Source organism: Alexandromys fortis, unplaced genomic scaffold (genome assembly GCF_014885135.2).
Source record: "Alexandromys fortis isolate MF-2015 unplaced genomic scaffold, M_Fortis_MF-2015_v1.1 scaffold_71, whole genome shotgun sequence".
Classification (NCBI taxonomy): domain Eukaryota; kingdom Metazoa; phylum Chordata; class Mammalia; order Rodentia; family Cricetidae; genus Alexandromys; species Alexandromys fortis.
Genome location: NW_026067954.1, coordinates 4,227,642 through 4,237,876, shown reverse-complemented (window position 1 = coordinate 4,237,876; position 10,235 = coordinate 4,227,642). Strand labels below are relative to the sequence as shown.

The 10,235-nt window shown below is 47.7% G+C and overlaps 1 pseudogene; it reads left to right on the top strand.

Annotated features, from left to right (window-relative positions):
• The first annotated feature begins 2,958 nt into the window (after window positions 1-2,958).
• LOC126507347 (Y-box-binding protein 1-like) overlaps window positions 2,959-10,235 on the top strand; it is a 56,886-nt pseudogene continuing 49,609 nt past the window's right edge.

Sequence of the window (10,235 nt, the reverse complement as noted above, 5' to 3'; positions counted from 1 at the left end):
GGGAGCAGGGAAGCACATATCTTAATTAAGGGAGCCATCTTAGGGTTGGCAAGAGACTTGGAGCTAGAGGGGCTCCCAGGTGCCCAGGGCAATGTCCCCAGTTAGTTCCTGGGGCAGCTGAGGACAGGGAACCTGAAATGACCCTATCTTATAGCCATTCTGATGAATATCTTGCATATCACCATAGAACCTTCATCTGGAGATGGATGGAGATAGAGACAGAGACCCACACTGGAGCACCGGACTGAGCTCCCAATGTCCCAAGGAGGAGCAGAAGGAGGGAGAATATGAGCAAAGAAGTCAGGACCACAAGGGGTGCACCCACCCACGGAGACACCCCTTGGGAGCTCACCAAGGCCAGCTGGACTGTGACTGAAAAAGCATGGGATAAAACCGGACTCTCTGAATATGGCAGACAATGAGGGCTGCTGAGAAGCCAAGGTCAATGGCACTGGGGTTTGATCCTACTTTATGTTCTGGCTTTGTGGGAGCCTAGCCAGTTTGGATGTTCACCTTCCTAGACCAGGATGGAGGGGGGAGGACTTTGGACTTTCCACAGGGCAGGGAACCCTGACTGCCCTTCAGACTGGAGAGGGAGGGGGAGAGGAGTGGGAGGAGGGGGAGGGAAAAGGGAGACGGGGAGGGAAATGGGAGGCGGGGAGGAGGTGGAAATTTTTTTTCAATAAAAAATTATATTACAAAAAAAAAGAATTGTCAACACGCCCACACTGACACCCCCATTTCATAGATAAAGAAACTGAGACCAAGGTGTGGGAAGGAACCAGCTAACTACCAGCACCAAAACTGCCTTCAGCTTCCAGCTGTGACCTATGCTGACACTAGCAGCTGTGAGCACACACTTAGTACTTGCTGTGCACCAGACCCTGGCCTGACCGCTTTGCACGTACTCCTTCACACACTCATGTACCCCTCCTAACGAGCCTTCACAGTTTGCTACTGCTCTCTCTCTCTCCCTCATTTTGAAGAGGACAAACTGAGGGCCAGGAATGCCGAGCAGCTTGCCCAAGGCCCCAAGGCTACTCAGTGGCATAATTGGGTCCAGAGCTCTGCTCTCCCATAATTCCTGCCGCTTGCTCCACCCCTTTTCTTGGTTCATAGATAACCACAGAGGCTACCCCTTCAGGCATCTGATCAACAGACACCCACTCTACTATTCCTGGCCCCTCTTTACTCCAGGTAGAAGCCAACACTGACCTTTTTTTCTGAGGCAGCAGCAACAGCACACAGTGCTGGGGGCAGTGGTTCTGGGGAAGGAGTGGTATTGTTAGAGAAGGCGGTGCAGGACAAGGGGCTCCTCCCCCACTTCCTTTCTTCTCCCTGTCTTATAAGTTTTTACCAGGCCTGATAGCCAGAACTCCTCCAACTCATGGGACTGAATCCCCTCTCTGTTTTGGAAACCAGGTCACTGGTTTTTTTGGCTGGTCCCTCTACTTCTCTTTACTCTTCTGTGGCCAAGAACTCTCTGCTGTCTGTCCTGATGCTGAGATGCGCTCAGGAACAACCCTGGCTAGGACACCGTCCTAGCATGAGTAAATGGGGGGAACCACTAGCCAGGAGCTATTAGCTGGTGTGCGTATATCAAGGTTCTCCAAAGAAGCAGAACCGACGGGGCATGTGTATGCACCCATGTCTCTGTGTCCCTGTGCACGTGTGTTTGTTATCGGGTGCTGGAGTGTGAGAGCAGTCAGCAAGCTGGAGACCAAGCTCAGCAGGATTTCTGAGGATTAAATAAGGTTATAAGGTTGCTTACAGTGGGAAGGCCATCTCCTTCACCCACTGTGTTAGAACTTTCTAGATTCTTGGTGAAGGTTAAAGGGATGGCAGGAAAGCCACTCTTGGCCTGACTTACCATCTCTCTGCAGCAACTCAGTCTTCCAAAGTCATGAAAAATGTAATGAATCTAAGAAGTCAAGAGGCCTCTTCAATGACGGACACACAGACAGACAGACACACACACGCACGCGCGCGCACACACACAACACACTGTCTTCAATTTCAAGTGATTCATTGATCTGTAGAGGTTTCAGAGTTTATGAACAGTAGGTTAAGAACCTCTGTTTTAGAGACCATTAGCAGCTCAGCTTTCTTTTCAGGCAGTTAGCACTTTGGGGCCCTTTTCTGTACTACAAATTTTAACCCACACAAGGGACAACTTTTATGGTTTGAATCTGGCCATCCTAGGCCAAATCCCTGCACTGATAACTCTTTTTTTTTTTTTTTTTTTTCCCAAAACAAGGTTTCTCTGTTGCTTTGGAGCTTGACCTGAAACTAGCTCTTGTAGACCAGGCTGGCCTTGAACTCATAGAGATCAGCCTGCCTCTCCCCACTGAGTGCTGGAATTAAAGGTGTGCGCCACCACCACCCAGCCTCTGATAACTCTTAAGAGAAAATTGTGGGAGATAAAACATACACATCATCACATACACACACACTCTCACGCGTGGATTGTTCCTTCACACCTTCACACTCCACATGCTTCTGCACACGTAAGCATTCATATGCATCTCAGATACACTCGTAGTTTTACCTCCTCGCACACACATGTGCGCTCTCTCACACACGTGCAGATATGTGCATGTTAAATTCTAGTTCTCTGCTCCCTCTGGCTCAGCCCTGAGGACCCCCCTTTCCTCCTCTTACATCCACCCCTCCCCCTTCTCCTCCCACCCAATGGGTAAATACACTCGCCTGAGTTCAGGCAAATGTAAAAGAAACACAGGAGGAGAGTGGTAGATAAATTTAACAAGCATTAAAGTTAATATATAATTTAAATATGTATAAAATTATTCTACTTATCGATTAGAAAATGGGCCGTTGACCATTTCAAGGCAACAATCAATTTTAGAGTTCACAGGTCAGGTCAAGTTTCTTTCTAATGATCTAAGAAGGAAGGCAGCATTAGGGGATAATGAACTCCAAGGCGCACAGACACGATCTATGGCCAATGTGGCAGCCGGGTGGGTGCAGATGGAGTTCTCCTGTGGGCAGTGTAAAAGCCTGGCCCTGGAACGCTATGACGTAATGGACACAGTCTTTGGAGTGACAGGCCAAGGGGTTGGTGGGAGCTCTGTGTTGTTGATGGTCGGCTGTGGTGGAACCCCATTAATATGGTTTGAAAGGAGAACTTCCCCTTTTCTGGGAAGTGGAAGTGGGTTGGGACAGCACTGTGAACTACCTGGGCTGACAGGGACGGGGAGGCTTCAGGGAGGAGCATGACCTCACTGCTGTAGGGATAGCTAGTTCCTGCCAACAAGCAAGGCTCCCCAAATTAGTGATGTCTCCTTAGCTGAGAATAGAAGACTATTTCCAGGGGGCTTTGACACCCCTTTGGGAAGCTGAAAGGGACTAAGGTTTGGTCAGGAAGGACAGGATAAGGGAGCAGCCCAGAGAAGGGGAAGGAAGCTAAGCAGCTTCCCAGGACCTGAGAGAGTAGAATGAACACAGGCTGAAACTCCAGGGCAGAGCGGGGAGGGAAGAACCTGAAGAACAGTCCTTAGGGGGCACAAAAGGAAGGCTACCTCTCCCTCTCTGTGCTGATGGGGGCCCTGTTAAATATGAAGGCCACTTGGATCCCTGGATGTCAGAAGACTCCTGTTTCCTGGTCCCCATCTCTCAAGCTATGAGGCAAGACCTCCTTTCTGAGTCTCCCTCTGCTCTGTTTTCTTAGTTGCTGCTCTGTCTCTGAGGCCAGGAAGTCTCAGAGTGTCAGTCTTCCTCTGGGGGTAACTCTTGACCCTACAGTGTCACGTTCAATTCCTGCGTTACAGACCTATGCAGTGTATACAAGACACACAAGAAAGCCCCCACAACACCAACAGTATTGCTCTTGTAGCTCACTCTAGTCCAGTCACCATGCCCCACCTTCCAATATGACCAGACAGAGGTGCTTCATGCTAAATGGCAATCTGCCTCTAGGTGTGGACGGGAACAGCAGATTCAAGGGGTTCATTGCTTCTTTGGTTGTTGTCACAGTTGGTACAAAGAACAACTCACAACTAGGTTTGTAACAACCTCCGTCTCCCCGTCATTAGTCTCCTGAAGTGGAGGAAGGAGAGATCTGGGCCCAGCTCCACAACGCCTGTACATTACTGAATTAACCAGGCGTGTAATTAGCGCTCAGGTGCTCAGTGGAGGAGGCACTGCTCACGCTTACTCAGATTTAGCTTTAATGCTCCAAAGTTGGGGGAGCTGCTTCATTGCTCCCCACTCTCTCACCCTACCCCCCGCCTCCCCTCTCTCATGTTCACGCCGTGTGATGTTTGGGGCTTTGGTGATGTTTATGGAAATGTATGTAACTGTTCCATATGCTATCAGTTGTGTTCTGATGAAAACATCATGGTCTCGGTGCTGCAGCATCAAGGGGCTTGCGAGGGTCTGTCACAGCAGCCGGTCTCTGTGTCCCAGGTGAATTAAGTGGAGATGGCCGCTGTCATTAACTGTTAAGTTGGTCTTGGTGTTAGCCATCTTCTTAGTCTGCCAAGGAGTCTGCTTTCAGGTTTAAGCTGTGTCACAAGAGAGACCCGAGGACTAGATAGAGGACCCTACCGATGACATCCGGCCTCACTTTTCTCCAGCTGTATCTTCTAGTCTTGATAAGCTGGGCATTGCAGAGCACAATGTTCCACTGTGTGTGTGTGTGTGTGTGTGTGTGTGTATGTGTGTGCATGCGTGTGTTACGCCTGTCCTGTTTCTGTTTTGAGATGATTCTTATAGCAACCCATCCTTGTCCAGTCCCTAGTTCTCATCTGACTTTTCCTGAGAAGCCTCCACTGACAAGTGCTTTGGGGAGACACTGGAAGCTTGGAAGGAACACTTTCTCTCTGGGCATCAAAGACGGCTGCTACATCGCCCCGTCACCACCTCCACCGCTTTAGGTCAGCTCAGTTCCAGTCCGGCTCAGTCAGATTAAGCTGCATAGAGAAGTAATGCATGGGAATGAGAGATGGGAAAGGTGAGGTTTAGCTTTGGTCCCTGCCAGCTCACAATTCTGTCAGCTCCAGAGGACCGCTGCCTTGAAAGGATGGCAGCCGGTACCAGTGACCTTATCCCTAGAGCACATGTCCTCAGAATATGCTGTGTGCAGTGTTTTCATGGTCCCTTGCAAGGGCTCTCCTACCTCCTTTGTGTGTGATTGCTTTATCTTCCTACTGATGGTATTTTGAGTTAGGATTTGTGGGTCCGGTTCAGCTTGCAGACGTGGATTTTTCAAGTGTTGACATAGAACTGTGTGCTGTGTTTGTCACAGGTCCCTCTCTTTCTGCTTGTCTGGAACATAAAATTCGATGGGGCATGAAGTGGGAGGTGATCAGATGGTGCCAGTGATGGGAGACGTCCCATCTCCTCCAACAACGCCACTTACGTTCACATTCTGCCCCCGCATTTGGGTTCCCTTTGAGTCTCTGGCTTTTTAGTAGTTTAATTTCGCCATTCCTAAAGTCCTGGTGTTTCGACCCTCTCAGAACATTTCCATGTGTTCTGAGATGCCCAGCGTCTCCCCCTCCCTCGGCCGCAACTGGCATCTTCCATTGCATTTCGCTTTTACGCAAAACCACGCTGATAGTTTCAGACCACCTTCGGATAAGACACGTCTCTCAGCCGCTCATCTCCAAGCAGTGTGTGCCAGAAGTTTATTGTTTGGATCGTCATTGACTGCCCTGGATTCCCATTGTTGAATCTGCTCCTTTTGATGAAACACACTCTTTAATTAAAAACATCCTCCAGACACAGAGACGGCCGCTCATTCCCCACTGTGCCGCAACTGGGCTTGGACGGAGAGGGAAAGGCCACGGAGATGGCTGGGGCCCATAACTTAATTCCTGTGCATTAGTCCTGCCCACACTTACCCTTTCCACTCTTGGCTTCAGAGCGAGTGAAACAAGCAGGATTAGTGAGTGGTAAGAGAAGCCCGGGTCGTAATTACACCCTATGCGACGGGGCAGCACCAACCACCAGATAAATCCCTGGACAATTATTAAAATGGCTCAATGCATTACACAAATGAGAACAGGCTGGGACTTTTGGGGAGGGGCTGAGGACCCAGTATTTAAGTGTTCTTGTAAGCCATCTAAGATATTAATGTTGCAAAGCTCCTTATGAATATTTAAGAACGGAAAATGGAGCTTCGCTGCAGCCCCACATCACCACAGAAGCTTGTAATACGGTTGTATCCACTTAAGAAGGCAGAGCTGTGTCTGTGGCAGATTGGAGCCAGATGAGCAAGAGCTGGCGCATGTGTGATGGCGGTGTCCTTGCTCAGTCTTCCCATGATGCTGTACATCCTGGGAGAAGACGCAGGCAGAGTGCAACAACTCCGATGAATGCGACTCCCCAGCCCCTTCCCCCCCCTCCCTCCAAAGACTTCAGGTTGATGTTGCCTTTGTTGATGTTTTTCTTTGGAGATTTTCCTTATTTTTTTTTTTTTTATGTGTGTGAATGTTTGCCTGCAAGCATGTCTGTGCACCATGAGTGTGCAGTACCCTTGGAAGCCAAAAGTAGGTGCTAGGTTCCCCGGGACTGGAACAATAGACCGTTGTAAGCTGCCTTGTGGGTGCTGGGAATCGAACCTGAGACCTCTGGAAACACCAAGCCATCTCTCCAGCCCTGGCCCTGTGTTGTAACACAGAGCAGTGACCTTTACTCAGCCCTTCATTCACATTCAGGTTTCAGTTCACTCCATGAGAATAAGAGCCGTGGGAACCTCATGGTTCTTCAGGTAGTGGTTGCTAAGCTGTATTTGTGGACCTGCTAAACTGGTTCCTCCTGGGGAGCAGTTAGCTGCAGGTCCTTGTGAAGAATGAATGGCTTCCCCCCTCCCAGGGAAAAGAAAGGCAGGCAGCACTCCTCTGGAAGACGTCACACCTAGAAATCAAGCACAGTGGTGTCTCTCCAGTTTGATCTGATGGGCCCTTTGTCTGAGCATGAGACCTGGGCTTCTATGAGGTGTCTGGAGACAGTCTGGGGTACACAAGATTGACCAAAGATAGCTGGGACTTCCTCAGAAACAGCAGAGCCTCTAGGTAGGACCCGAGGATGCCCAAGAGGCTCCTTCATTGTACAGAAATGTTGGGGTTGAAAGGAAAAGAGACTCCATGTTTGGGGGTGTGTATGGTTCATGCCCATGGCTTAGGAGGAGCAGATAGAAAATGATTTCTGTATGTAAAACACAAGGTAAGCCCCCCCCTAAAGAATGTTCTGGTCCCCTGTGCTGTCCAAGTGCATCCTGGAGTTTCTCACCCAAATGGTATCAGATTTGTTATATTTGAAAATGTGGTAAGTGCTATTTGTGGAAGAACCCCACGGCCACTTAAGAGCTGCTGCGTTCTTTCCTTGTGCTATGAGCATGTCAGGGAAGTCCTTCCCTCCCATTTATACACACAAAACTTTTCCAAAGAAGCATTTTCTGTTCTACTAGACCTTTTGGCACCCATCACCACAGCTCTTACAGACGTTCCCAGTCTAGGTTAACCACAGAAATATCTATGAGCCATTAATTGTAACTTTATTGAATCTAAATGTGTAGAGCCTGGATAACACAGATCTGGGCTTAGGTTTTAACTCCTTATTTACTAGCTTGGGAACTTGTTTGACTCAGTTTCCTATGAAGAACTGGGTTGAGGGATCTCTCTACCATATGTTCTCACCAAGACCTATTCCTTTACTACAGGGATGTGGGATATCCTTTTGTATATGTGTTGCTTTTATTGGTTAATGAATAAAGCTGCTTTGGCTTATGGCAGGGCAAAATATAGCCAGGCAAGAACAGAGAGAGAGAGAGAGAGAAAGAGAGAGAGAGAGAGAGAGAGTCTCTCTCTCTGAGAGAGAGAGAGAGAGAGAGAAGGCAGAGTCAAACTCACTCATCCAAATTAGAAAGTCAAAGTCTTCCATGTGGACTTCAAAAAAGCTCTCTTCCCTAAGCCTAGACCTGTGGAGTTTCTATGGTTGAAGTGGCATTTGGTGCCCACACCTTTATTTGCTTGAGTTTTAGAAAGGTATTAATGAGTCCTTAGAGCAGTGGTTCTCAACCTGTGGGTCGCGACCCCTATGAGGGGGTCAAGAGACCCTTACACAGGGGTCGCCTAAGACCATCAGAAAAATAGAATATCTACATTATGATCTATAACTGTAGCAAAATTACAGTTATAAAGCAGCAACAAACATAATTTTATGGTTGGGGGTCACCACAACATGAAGAACTGTATTAAAGGGTCGCAGCGTTAGTCAGGTTGAGAACCATTGTCTTAGAACTTCTGGGAGAAAACTTTATAATCCAAGATGGGGGACCATTGGAGACACGTTTAATTTTATTTCATGACTAAGGTGACAAACCTTGTCAGCTCATTTGGATCTGGACCATGAAGAGAAATCTGACCGTGATAGCACACGGCTGTGTACCCAGAACTCAGAAAGCAGAGGAGGTCAAAGGCAGATAGATTCTTCACCATAACGAGATGATGCTAGCCTGGGCTTACATGAGACGTCTCAAAACCAAACCAAACCAATAACAAACATCACCTAGGACACTGTAGAAACGTCCCTTTGGGTGTATCTCTGAGGGTGTTTCCAGAGAAGATTAGCCGAGGAGTAAGACACCTGAACTCCATCCCACCAGTGAGGGGGAGCAGCTTTCTGTTCTGGGAGAATGTAATTTTAGAACGGGATCAATTAATGGGTATGGTTCAGTTTCCAGAGATGTTATTCAACAAGCTGTCTTGAGTATCTAGAATTTCTAAACACCTTCTTAGATGACTTACTGAGAGCTTAATTCACAAAGGCTCGTAAGAACTGAAAGGGTAGAGACAGCTTTATACAGTGTGAAAGACTTCACAAACTGGTAGATAAAAAAGTTAATGCGGACTTCCCAGGAGTAGCTCACCCTCTTTTAGCTGGGATATCAGTAGCTGAAATAGGATCCCTACGTTCCTTGAGGGCTACCGGGATCACTAGAGGACGAGCCCAAGAAGTGACACTTTACAAATCTCCCGGGGCAAAGTGGCACATGTATTATTTAATGCTCTTAATTGCACTAGAATCCTTGCTGGCTGGCTTAAGCAAAGAGGAGTATATAAAAGGATAAGAGGAACCCCCACCCCAAAATGCCTTTGGATGGGAGCTATCCAGACAGCCAAGCTTGGAGCTGTGGGGCAGCTCCAGTCGGGGGCTTAGTAGCACTCAGGACTGGCGGCCAGCTGTGCTGTGCTCTCCTTATTACAGAGTTGGCAGCCTCCACCACTGTGCTCGCCAGATGTCAGCTCTATGGCACTTGGCCTGCTCTCCACTCACTCCTGAATCCAGTTTTCACACTGACCTGTCTGATTTATCAGAATGTAAGCACATTCCCGCAGCCTGCTGCAAGGCAATCTGGGGGCGTCAGGACCATTAGACACTTCACTAAATTGCAACCAGCTGCGCTTCTGTCAGCAAACAGAAAGCAGAGAGAGGCCATTGGAAGCACCTAAGAGTACCCAGTACCACATGGTCTCATAACAGGCAGCAGGTTAGCATGGTAGTCAGAACAATCAGAGCCACAGAGATCCTAGAAAAGACTATATGGCCACGAAGGCTTTGCTTGAAAACGTATTGCTAGTCTTCTAAGAATGTTTCGGTCTATACAACCCAAACACACACATGCATGTGCACATGCACACACACACACACACACACACACACAAAACCCAGTGAACAGACGTCTTAGATTCACTAAGGATAATCAACTTTGCTCTTCATGTAGTTCCTAACCTGGAGTGATCACCGCAGAGTCCATTAGAGAAAGGGGCCAGATACCGGAAAGGACCCCAGAATTATATTGTGAGTATGTATGCAAAACACATTACAAACTTTACTCTGTGATTTGTGATATATACAATACAGAGCCTGATAAGAATAAAGATATTTTTGTGAAAGTCGGCAGTAATACCTTCTACTTTTATTTTTTGTTTGTTCTTTTAAAAATTAATTTTAGCTTAGCATATAAAGTAAAGCATTCACTATGGATTTTCACAGATGGGTGTCTTTATACTTCGATCAAAATCTTTTAGACTTTCATTGATTCTGATCTAATTCTTGAGGATCCAGCACTCCATTCATGGTCTCCTGGTCATGGGATCTTGGGGGGGGCAACTGATAAATTCTGATGTCATAGTTGGTCTAGCAGATCCCCCATCCATTCCATGATTTCTGTTTCTGACTGAGAGTTGGATATTTAAAACATGGAGTTA